The sequence below is a fragment of the Podarcis filfolensis genome (genome assembly GCF_964270895.1).
Source record: "Podarcis filfolensis genome assembly, chromosome: 4".
NCBI lineage: Eukaryota > Metazoa > Chordata > Lepidosauria > Squamata > Lacertidae > Podarcis > Podarcis filfolensis.
This window is the reverse complement of record NC_139607.1, coordinates 97,014,729-97,027,150: the sequence shown is the minus strand read 5'-3', so window position 1 is coordinate 97,027,150 and position 12,422 is coordinate 97,014,729. Positions and strand designations below refer to the sequence as shown.

The window sequence follows — 12,422 nt, the reverse complement described above, 5'->3', positions numbered from 1 at the left end:
GCCAGAAGCGGCTTAGTCATGCTGGCCACATGACCCGGAAGCTGTACGCCGGCTCCCTCAGGCAATAAAGCGAGATGAGCGCCGCAACCCCAGAGTCAGCCACGACTGGATCTAATGCTCAGGGGTCCCTTTACCTTTACCTTTACATTCTGCATGTGCAAATGGCTTGAGATACCTATTAGGTCCATAAATGTCCATCTAGCATATATTCAACACACACACAAAAAAAAAAAACAGTGACAATTTGTTGTTGACAAAGGACAGCTGGACATATAAAGGGCCCCATTACCTTCATTAGCTTAGGACCTCATCAAACCTGAATCTGGCCCTATCTTGGCCTGACATCATCAGGGCTGTATCTAACAAACACACACACACCCTGAACAGTATATTTGTCACCGTCAAAGAAAAGGGAAGCAACAGCCGCCACTGCCTGCTCTGCCTCTTTGTGTTCCTAGCTGAGGTGCAAAGGGGAAGCCGTAATACTGTTATCTGTGTGCCAGGGACCATGGAGTTTGAACGTGCTGGGGCTTGGGCCAGAGGTGTTGTTGAGGGTGTCGCCCAGGAACCCTGAGTCCCTGGTCTTTTGCACTTATGTCCCCACTGTGGAAGGACGTGTGGGTCCAGAATTGGCCTCCACAGTCACTTACGGACTCCCCGCTAAGATTGCATTTATGGAAGACCATCTTACTCGGCCACGAGTAATCACCAAGGAAGAAAGAAGTTTAGTTTAGTCAGAATCTCCTTTCTTGTCCCTTGAAGCCATGAGTTCAAGTCCTACCCTCCAGACCAGCAGAAAACAAGCTTGTTCCATCCTCCACGTAATAACCCCTGAGATATTTGAAGATGGCACTGTTCTCACAGTGGCCAGCCAAATGCCCCAATGCGAAACTGGCAAGCAGGATCCGTGCGCAAGAGTCCTCGCCCCTCCTGCGACCGGCATTGGGGAGCATCACTGCCTCCAACCATGGAGACAACGCGCAGCCATCATGACTAGTAGCCATCAATAACCCTCCATGAATTTATCTAATCCTCTCTTAAAGCCATCAACATTGGTGGTCATCACTGTCTCCTGTGGCAGGGAGTTCCACAGGTTAACTATGTGCCACATTTAGAAGCACTTTCTTATGTCTTTCCTGAATCTTCCAAGATTCAGATTCATTGTCCATGGGTATGATGAAAGAGGGAGGGAAAACGGCTGGCTGGAGCTGACGGCAGCTGTAGTCCAAAGCATTTGGAGGGCGCCGGGTTGGGGAAGCCTGCTTTAAGATTTCAGGCAATAAACTAACATTTGTAAGACAAAACAAAACAACCAGAGGCATTTTTGTTAGGGATTGTAGGAAAAGACCTGCCAAGGAAAATAAAGAATTTCTTTATGTACACGACAACGGCGGCAAGAGACTTAATAGCGCAAGGATGGAAGAACGAGGAAATCCCGACAAAAGAACAGTGGCAAGAGAAATTGATGGATTATGCAGAATGGGTGAAATTGACATACAAGCTCAGAGACAAGGACAACTGTGACTTTAAAGAAGAATGGGAACTTTTTACAAACTACTTAAAAAAACAACAAAATGAACTGGACTACTTGGCAGGTTTTGAATAAACATACCACAAATTTATTGACTGTTAGCATAATAGGTAGATCATTTAAGGATCTTTACAATTTTATAATATGCAGAGAACAACATGTGTTGAAAAATCAGAGAGAGGAGTTGAGGGAAGTCCGGGGGGGGGAGGGAGGGTTTTTTGGAGGAGGGGAATAACTGGGGGGGGGGGGGAATGATGAAGATGATATGTTGTGATAATGATATGTTGTTGAAATTATGAATAAAAACTACTTTTTTTTCAGGCAGTGGCTGAGACCACCTGAGGCTTTAGCTGGCAATGCCAAGGACCGAAGCTGGGACTTCGCTGGGCATCCATTCTGCCGCTAAGACACTCCTGCGCCTTCCAGTCTAAACTCCCCGCGTGCTCCTTCAACATCTGGACTGCATGTGGGATCTTGGTTTCATGCCCCGGGGACTCGCTGTGAGCTAACAAGCGAGGCCGTCCAAAACCAACATTAGAGAACAGCCGCAAGCGACTCAGAGAGGCTTCATTCACAAAAGTACGCACCACCGTGTCCTGCTCAACTTCCTCTCGGCTCCTTTACAAACCTAGATTTCGGCATCATTGCAAACTCAGACCATGATTAAGATCACGGCTAACAGATTGAGGTTGAATCCTGACAAGACAGAAGTACTGTTCTCGGGGGACAGGGGGTGGGCGGGGGTGGGGGACTCCCTGGTCCTGAATGGGGTAACTGTGCCCCCCAAGGACCAGGTGCACAGCCTGGGAGTCATTTTGGACTCACAGCTGTCCATGGAGGCGCAGGTCAACTCTGCGTCCAGGGCAGCTGTTTACCAGCTCCATCTGGTACGCAGGATGAGACCCTCCCTGCCCGCAGACTGTCTCGCCAGAGTGGTGCATGCTCTGGTTATATCTCGCTTGGACTACTGCAATGCGCTCTACGTGGGGCTACCTTTGAAGGTGACCCAGAAACTACAACTAATCCAGAATGCGGCAGCTAGACTGGTGACTGGGAGCGGCTGCCGAGACCATATAACACCGGTCTTGAAAGACCTACATTGGCTCCCGTACGTTTCTGAGCACAATTCAAAGTGTTGGTGCTGACCTTTAAAGCCCTAAATGGCCTCAAAGGCCCAGTAGACCTGAAGGAGCATCTCCACCCCCATCGTTCTGCCCGGACACTGAGGTCCAGTGCCGAGGGCCTTCTGGCGGTTCCCTCCCTGCGAGAAGCCAAGTTACAGGGAACCAGGCAGAGGGCCTTCTCGGTAGTGGCACCCACCCTGTGGAACACCCTCCCATCAGATGTCAAAGAGAAAAATAACTACCAAACTTTTAGAAGACATCTGAAGGCAGCCCTGTTTAGGGAAGCTTTTAATGTTTAATAGGTTATTGTACTTTAGTGTTCTGTTGGAAGCCGCCCAGAGTGGCTGGGGAAACCCAGCCAGATGGGTGGGGTGTAAATAATAAATCATTATCATTATCATTATCATTATCATTATCATTATCATTATCATTATCATTATCATTATCATCATTATCATTATCGTGCTGGTTTGGGGGTGCCCCTCTGCTCTGCCCCACTGCTAAGTTGCTCCTCCACAAGCATTCTTCTGCTGTTGGAGACTTGACTACTGTAACTCGCTCTACGTGGGGCTGCCCTTGAAGCTGTCCCAGAAACTCCAGCGGGTGCAGAATGCTGCAGTGAGGCTCCTCATGTGGTCTCTGCCATGGGAGCATATTCACCCAGTGCTTTCCCAGCTGCACTGGCTCCCAGTGGAGTACAGGGTCAGATTTAAGGTGCTGGTTTTGAAGCACTTTGTGGCTTAAGGCCTTCGTATTTACGGGACCGCCTCTCCTGGTCTGCCCTGCAGAGGACCTTAAGGTCCATGAATAGTTTAGAAGTCCCGGGCCCTAAGGAAGTCAGACTATCCTCTACCAGGGCCAGGGCCTTCTCAGTGATGGCTCCAACCTGGTGGAACGCTCTGTCCCATGTAACCAGGGCCCTTCAGGATTTCACTTCCTTCCACAGGGCCTGTAAGACAGAGCTATTCCACCTGGCTTTCAATTTGAACTTAGCCTGATCTTTTATTCCCCTCCCCTCCCCTTTTTATGAAGCTCACCCACTCTGGGATCCCACAGCTAACTCTCCCCTGGTCTCCTCGCTGGCCCAAATAGGACAAATTTAGCCAGCTAGCCCTGGGGATCATCTAATGTTTATTGGATGGATTTCCTTCCCCTAAATTAATTTTTGAATTCTGAATTTATTGTTATTCACGTTTTACACTGTATTTTTTGCTGTTTTTTGTTGCATCAATTAAGTGTTTTAAATTTGTTGTTAGCCGCCCTGAGCCCGGTTTTCTGAACCGGGAAGGGCGGGGTATAAATAAAAATTTATTATTATTTATTTATAATAATTCTGGGCAAACCCTGGAGATAAAGTAGGACTTTACGTCTGACGGCGCTGCTATTCTGCCAATCTTTCACCGAAACTTGGGGAAAAGGGGGCTTTCTGGCAATGGTGGAAGCAGGGTCTGTAATGGTTTCAAATTGTATAGGGGTCTGCGTGGTCAGATTTCTGCATTGTACGGGGTTGGACTAGATTACTTTTGAGGGTCCCACCAGTTCTACGATCCTATGGTTCTATGATAGAATTCTCCGTGAAATCAGTTCCAGGGAACCTGGTGCTGGCTGCAATTTGAGGCAATTTGGTGCACTCATAAAACAGTTTATTGCAGAAAGAAAAAAAGTTGTTTTATACAGAAGATTTGTCCAAATTTGTCTTTGAACATCGAAAAAAGAAACTCGGTGTTGTGAGACACTTTCTGTTATTTGCTTTTCATTTTCCGCCGGAATGGTTTTGTCGCTTTTTGGTGCTGCCACCAAGTGGCGAGCCTGTGTTGCAACACCCTAAATTTAAGAATACAGTCATACCTCGAGTTACAGACACTTCGGGTTGCGCGATTTTGCGTTGCGCACCGTGCTGAACCCGGAAGTACCAGAATGGGGTACTTCTGGGTTTCGGCACTTGCGCATGCGCAGAAGCGCTAAATCGTGCTTTGCACATGCACAGAAGCACCGAATCGCTACCTACGCGTGCGCAGACGCGGCGCTGCGGGTTGCGAACACTGCTGTTTGCGAACGTGCATCCCGCACGGATCACGTTCGCAACCCGAGCATCCACTGTATACCTAAATATACCCATGAACATTCTGAGTTGGATGAATAGGTCTTTGCCCAAGACGCCCGTTTTGTATCACTTCAAAACTCATCTTACTTTTGCAACTGTTTTAGATTTTTAAAGTTACAGTGGTACCTCGGGTTACAGACACTTCAGGTTACAGACTCTGCTAACCCAGATATAGTACCTTCGGTTAAGAACTTTGCTTCAGGATGAGAACAGAAATCACCCCATTTGCTAAAGTGGTACCTCAGATTAAGAACAGTTTCAGGTTAAGAACGGACCTCCGGAACCTCGGTTTATGAACTTAATCTGTTCCATAAGTCTGTTCTTAAACTGAAACCGTTCTTAAACAAAGGCATGCTTTCCCTAATGAGGCCTCCCGCCGCCGGTCCCCTTCCATCGTTCTGATTTCATTCTTAGACCGAGGTAAAGTTCGCAAACCAAGACACTATTTCCAGTTTTGCGGAGTTCATAAACCGAATAGTTTGTAAACAGGGCTGTTCTTAAACCGAGGTACCACTGTACATCTAGCTATAGCGTCTATCCTATCTCTTTCTTCAAAGACAGATAATGGAAGCTCTCTTTCCATATGAACCTACCCAGACCTTGAGATCATCTTCTGAGTCCCTCCTTTGTGTGCCTCCTCCTTGAGAGGTCCGGAGGGTGGCAACACGAGAACAGGGCCTTCTCTGCAGTGGCTCCCCGTCTCTGGAATGCTCTCCCCAGGGAAATTCACCCGGCGCCTTCATTATATACCTTAGGCGCCTGGCAAAAACCTTCCTTTTTAACCAGGACTTTGGTTGACCTGATCAACATCCTATACCCTTTTAAAATGTGGCTCTTTTCCGGGAGGGGTGTGTTATTGGGTTGTTTTTATTCTGTTTATATATGTTGTGATCTTTTCTGTGAACCACCCTGAGACCTCTGGATATAGGGCGGTATATAAATTCAATAAATAATAATAATAACATATTAAAAAATCTGAGCCTGATGGTGTCCTTCCTGCCCCATATCAGGACACCCGAAGGGTGGGGCTGGCTGAGAAATAATCAGTTCATTAATCACTGCTGAGGTGTCCCACAATTGTAGGACACCTCAGAAGACGATGATGATACCTTTCCAGCTGTTGCCATTGGTCGCGGACCACCTGATGATGTCACAAAATGACATGCCCTCCCCCTGTGACATCACTGTCTCAGGCTTGGGCCCTGAAATCTCAGGTTCTGGGGTGCTCCTGACCTGACCACCCTAACTATATACACAGGGCTGGATTAGGTTTGATGAGGCCCTCAGCTACTGAAGGCAATGGGGCCCTTTATATGTCCAGCTGTCCTTTGTCAACAACAAATTGTCACTGTTTTTTGTGTTGAATATATGCTATATGGTCATTTATGGACCTCAAGCCATTTGCACATAACAGTCCATGCAGAATGTAGGCACCCTATATATAAAAAGGAGCAAACCAGTGATGTTTTAGGGAGCAGGCTAGCAGGCAGGGCCCATGACTTACATCACAACACAACACTACACAACACAAAACACTGTTGCTGCATGTATGTTTTATTTTATTTGTTTTTTATCTTATATTTTGGAAATGGACATCCAGGGTTTTTTCCCTTTACTTTTTTTGGGAGGGGCAAGAGAGTGGGGCCCTAAGCTATAGCTCAGCCTTTCTCAATCTGTGGGTCCCCAGATGTTGTTGGACTACAACTCCCATCACCCTTAGCTAGCAAGGCCAGAGCTCAGGGATGATGGGAGTTGTAGTCCAACAACATCTGGGGACCCATAGGTTGAGAATCACTGCTATAGCTTGTTTACCTTATATGTAAATCCATCTGGTATAATACCAGCTGTCTGCCTGCTCAGGTGCAGAATGGACAACTGGGTCAGAAGCATAGCTGTCAACTATTTGAAAATAAGGGACCAGCAGCCTCAAAAATAAGGGATCAGCAGCCCCTCCAAGCCAAAGGCAGAAAGCCCAGCCAGCAGCCAAACGAAGCCTCAAGCGGTGGTTCCCACAGCGCAGCAACCCGGCAAAGGGGATGCAGCAAGGAAAACCACCGTCACCTCTCTGCTGGGAAGCGCTGAGCAAAGGCGAGTCCCCAGGCAACGTGGCCGATTTGATCGGCACAAGGCATGCAAGTTTTACACCCCAGTCGTTCTTAGACTCCTTATTGAGTGAGCAATGCAGCCAAGCAACACGTTGGAGCCTCCCTCCTCCCTGACCGGCAGGGAGGGAGGGAGAGGAGCTGCTTCCTTTGAAACCCAGGAAATTTAAGGGACATCATCAATAAGGGACAGCAGCGGGACACAGCGCTGGGATAAGGGATTTTCCTGCCAAATAAGGGACAGTTGACAGCTATGGTCAGAAGGCAGAGGAACGTTAGAATGGGCTGAAATTCGACGTTGGCAGAGGTCCCAGGAGGCGGAGTTGGAATGGAACTAGGCTTCATCCAGACATTGTGACATGGTGTCTGGCTCTTCCCTATGGGCAGAGATGAATCTAGGTCAGCTCCAGAGAGGTGCCTCTGGGAGCTTTGCCAAGTGAGCGCAGCAGTAAGCAGAGAAACATCTGCATGTTCTAGGTGAGTGACATTCTTCGAGGCGTATCGTCTTGACCGGACGGCAGAACAGGCCGGCCTCTTCCTCACATTGTCATGTGATATGGCAAAACACTAGGGAGGAGTGAATTGTCCATTTTGGTCTCTCACTTTTGTATAATAATAATAATAATAATAATAATAATAATAATAATAATAATAATTTATTTATACCCCGCCCATCTGACTGGGTCTCCCCAGCCACTCTGGGCGGCTTCCAACCAAATATCAAAAACAATACAGCGTCAGACATTAAAAACTTCCCTAAACAGGGCCGCCTTCAGGTGTCTTTTAAAAGTAAAATAGTTGTTTATTGCCTTGACATCTGGTGGGAGGGCGTTCCACAGGGCGGGTGCCACCACCAAGAAGGCCCTGTGCCTGGTTCCCTGTAACTTGGCTTCTCGCAGTGAGGGAACTGCCAGAAGGCCCTCGGCGCTGGACCTCAGTGTCCAGGCTGAACGATGGAGGTGGAGATGCTCCTTCAGGTCTACTGGGCCGAGGCCATTTAGGGCTTTCAAGGTCAGCACCAACACTTTGAATTGTGCTTGGAAACATACTAGGAGCCAATGAAGATCTTTCAGGACCAGTGTTATGTGGTCTCAGCAGCCACTCCCAGTCAGCAGTCTAGCTGCTGCATTCTGGATTAGTTGCAGTTTCCGGGTCACCTTCAAAGGTAGCCCCACAGAGAGCGCATTGCAGTAGTCCAAGTGGGAGATAACTAGAGCATGCACCACTTTGGCGAGACAGTCTGCGAGCAGGTAGGGTCTCAGACTGTGTACCAGACTTTTTCCTATCTTATGTTCCATTCTCCACATATCCACAAGTTTGCGGCTTGCTTGATTTCAAATCCCTCGTGAAAATTCATCGGCATTTCAGTGTGAATTTCTCGTAACCGACTAATTTCCGTATGCGATTTCGCCTCACGTACATTTTTGCAAAGCAATGTCCCCCAATGTGGTGCGTTCTTTCCTACTATTAGATATTTTGTAAGTTATTTTCATTAATGCATGCATTTTTATGCACACACTATCCTAGCGCATGCATTCTTGTGCACATTCCTTGGCTGCAGAAGCGCACTGCAAAATTCAGAAAAGTGTGAATTTCAGTGGTCAGCTTTGGTCTGCGTTGCATATAATGCATATACTGTACTAGTTAGAATGACCTACAGGAATTCGTTATTAGGAGGGAAATCGCGTAGCAAAATTGTGTATATTTGGCAAACTTGCATTGAAACGAATGCCTGTTTGGAGACATTTACGATAAAATGAGGTGTTTTCATGTGGACTTTAAAAAGAAAAAGGTTAACTGCTGTGGAAAAAGGAAGAACTGAATTTAGGGGCTGAGAGGGGGGAGTGAAACTGTGAAATTCCCCATATTAGGTTAACAATCAACGCCTCTTCTTCACAGGGAATTCTGAAAACTGTAGTTCTCTGAGAGGACTAGGGAGGTTTCCTAGACACCTCTCAGCACCCTTAAATTACAGTTACCAGGATTCTATGGGGGAAGCCATGACTGTTTAAAGTGGTATCTAGTGCTTTAAAGTCCTGGCACGAATGTGGCCTTGCTTGCATAATAATAATAATAATAATAATAATAATAATAATAATAATAATTTATTTATACCCCGCCTATCTGGCTGGGTTTCCCCAGCCACTCTGGGCGGCTTCCAACAAAACACTAAAATACAATAACCTATTAAACATTAAAAGCTTCCCTAAACATAGCACCCTATATATTGCCTCTGTTGAAACACACTCTCCAAAGACATATAAAATCCTGGACATTGAGGCGCCCGGGAAATGGTTCGTTTCTTCTTCTCCTCTGAACAGCACTGCATCGTTGCCGAGCTGTCGAGACAGAGCAACCCAGGACAGCCGATCCTTTAAAAAGACAGAGGGAGATTAGCGACGAAAATCTGCAAACTCCGGCTCAGCAAGTTGCATCCATCACGCCTCGGGTGACAGTTGCCTTGGAGAGAAACCCGACTGCACAAACAGCAACACAACCTCTGAAATATATCCTGGCATTAACCCAATGAGGAGGGAGCAGAGCCGGGCTAGCCAATCGGCAAAGGCGGATGGGAGAAGAGAAAGCTTGATGGGCGCAGGCCAGGGGGCTCCGGTTACGATCTGCTGTGGTTGCTATGGAGACGGTTGGCAGGCTCCGGCCTCCTGACCCAACAGGCCAATTTGGGGTTGGGTAGGGGCTGCAAGTTCCCACCTCCTTCCTTGGTTCCTGTGTAAGATACAGCCTCTGTCGTTGCCTTAAAAGCATGACACCTCCTCAGGGTACCTCATTTTGGGCCGTGCAAAAGCGACGGCCAGTTTTTCTCCCCAGTGTATTTTCACACACACACACACCTCCACAGCAAATTCCAGCCCGGACAGGATGTGTTGAAACCTCAACTCTCCCTGTTGCATTGGGCGGAAGAACTTGATGTTTGCATCCACGCCAAACCCAGCTAATAGCGTATTTGAGGCCCTGTGCCATCGGTCTCACTAACAAAAGGAGCATCTGTTGTTTTGCTTAAGAAGAGGCCTGTGTTCTCCTGCAAGAGAGGTCTTTAAGGTTCAAAACATCCTCAGGGGGTCTTTAAGGGACTTAGGTTCCTACACAAAGATTTGTAGCTTGGTCGAGTTTTCTCCTTGCAATGGATCGGAATAGCCAGCCGTGCCTCCGGTTTGAAATGCATCCCCCTGAAATTGATCTATTAATCGATTGCGCCGGATCTGGCCCAATCACCTTCTAAATCCGGCCCACGGACGGTCCAGGAATCAGTGTGTTTTTACATGAGTATAATGTACATAATGTACATTTTTACATCCTGTATACCTGAAGGAGCATCTCCACCCCCATCCTTCAGCCTGGACACTGAGAGCCAGCACCGAGGGCGTTCTGGCAGATCCCTCCCTGCGAGGAGTGAGGTTACAGGGAACCAGGCAGAGGGCATTCTTGGTAGTGGTGCCTGCCCTGTGGAATGCCCTCCCACCAGATGTCAACTACCAAACTTTTAGAAGACATCTGAAGGCAGCCCTGTTTAGGGAAGTTTTTAATACTTGATGCTGTATTGTTTTTAACACTTGATTGGAAGCCGCCCAGAGTGGCTGGGGAAACTCAGCCAGATGGGCGGGGTATAAATAATAAATATTAGTATTAGTATTAGTAGTAGTAGTAGTAGAATGTGTCCTTTTATTTAAAATGCATCTCTGGGTTATTTGTGGGTCCTGCCTGGTGTTTTTACATGAGTAGAATGTGCAATTTTATTTAAAATGCATCTCTGGGTTATTTGTGGGGCATAGGAATTCATTCATCCCCCCCCCAATATAGTCCGGCCCCCCACAAGGTCTGAGGGACAGTGGACCGGCCCCCTGCTGAAAAAGTTTGCTGACCCCTGCTCTAGATGCTCCCCCCCCAAAAAAAAAGGAAAGGAAGGTGACGGTAAAATACAGTGGAGAAAAGTGTGGAATAAACATCATTTGGCACGATGTTGTACTACCTCCGTACAAGCAAATAGGGATGAATGCTCAATAAACGCCGTATAACGTCCACACAAACTTTGTGAAGACAAATCGGGAGGGATGCTCTCAGTAAATGGGCTGTCTAGGATGCCTGATGTTGTCCAGTTTTTGCATTGTGTTTCCTGTGCTGTCCTGCCGTGTCTTCTCAGACCAGATTTGTGTGCATAGCTGTCAACTTACAGATTTGAAAATAAGGGACCAGCAGCCTCGAAAATAGGGGATCAGCAGCCAAAATAAGGGATTTTCCAGGCACAGGTATGTTCAACTTCTGAGCCCCTCCGAGCCAAAGGCAGAAAGCCCAGCCAGAAGCCAAACGAAGCCTCAAGCGGTGGTTCCCACAGCGCAGCAACCCAGCAAAGGGGCTGCAGCAAGGAAAACCACCGTCACCTCTCCGCTGGGAAGCGCTGAGCAAAGGCGAGTCCCCAGGCAACGCAGCCGAGTTGATCAGCACAAGGCATGGAAGCTCCACCCCCCAGTCCTTCTCAGACTCCTTATTGGGTGAGCAACGCAGCCAAGCAACACAGTTGGAGCCTCCCTCCTCCCTGGCCAGCAGGGAGGGAGGGAGAGGAGCTGCTTCCTTTGAAAGCCGGGAAATTTAAGGGACATCATCAATAAGGGACAGCAGCGGGACACAGCGCTGGGATAAGGGAGTTTCCCGCCAAATAAGGGACGGTTGACAGCTATGTCTGTGTGATGGTTTCTCCTCAACCCCCCCCAAAAAAACCCACAACTGCAGCGAAAGCCTGTTGAGTGAGAACAGGAACAGCAGTATTCCCTCCCCCCTCTTTTTCACATACACATTGCAGAGCTTTGGAGCAGTAGAGGGCTACAGGAAGGAATCACAGAACTGGACAGTCAGAAGGGACACCAAGGGTCATCTAGTCCAACCCCCTGATCCTAATGGTTCCATTTAAAAGAGGGGCTACACACGAGGCTTCCCAAACACTCACTGCAAGGGGTGCCATTTTGTGAGGGCTCCAAGAAGCTTCGGCCTGAATCCTAGGGACGCTTCAGAGAACTGCAGTCCCGTGGGGTTCTTCGGATGGCAGCCAATACAGTTAAATTGGTTTAAATGTGTAGTGAAGACATTCCCCCGAAGACCCAGAGACTGCACTTCTCTAGTTATGTAAAGGTCAAGGTCAAGGTCAAGGACCCCGTGACAGTTAAGTCCAGTCAAAGGCGACTATGGCGACTATAGAATATTTGTGTGAGATTGTATGGGGGAAAATACAGAATAACAGATACAATCTTGCTTAAAATGTATATAGGAAGTGCAGTGTAAGTGATGGAAGTCAATCAACAAAATTTTATTACTGAGATATTTGTAGAATAAATTTGGAAGAAATTCTTCCATCTTTCTTCTTCTTCTTCTTCTTCTTCTTCTTCTTCTTCTTCTTCTTCTTCTTCTTCTCCTCCTCCTCCTCCTCCTCCTCCTCCTCCTCCTCCTCCTCTTTATTTTTTCTTCCTCTTTTCCCTTTGATTCTTTTTTTATATGCGTGTGCTTATCTGAAATATATATGTATGTATGTACTTGCAACATTTTGCTTATAT

General features: G+C 47.4%; 1 long non-coding RNA gene across 1 annotated transcript in view; it reads left to right on the top strand.

The window, feature by feature from the left end:
* Positions 1-12,422, top strand: part of LOC310760986 — a 221,998-nt gene that overhangs the window by 179,132 nt on the left and 30,444 nt on the right. The window lies entirely within an intron of this gene.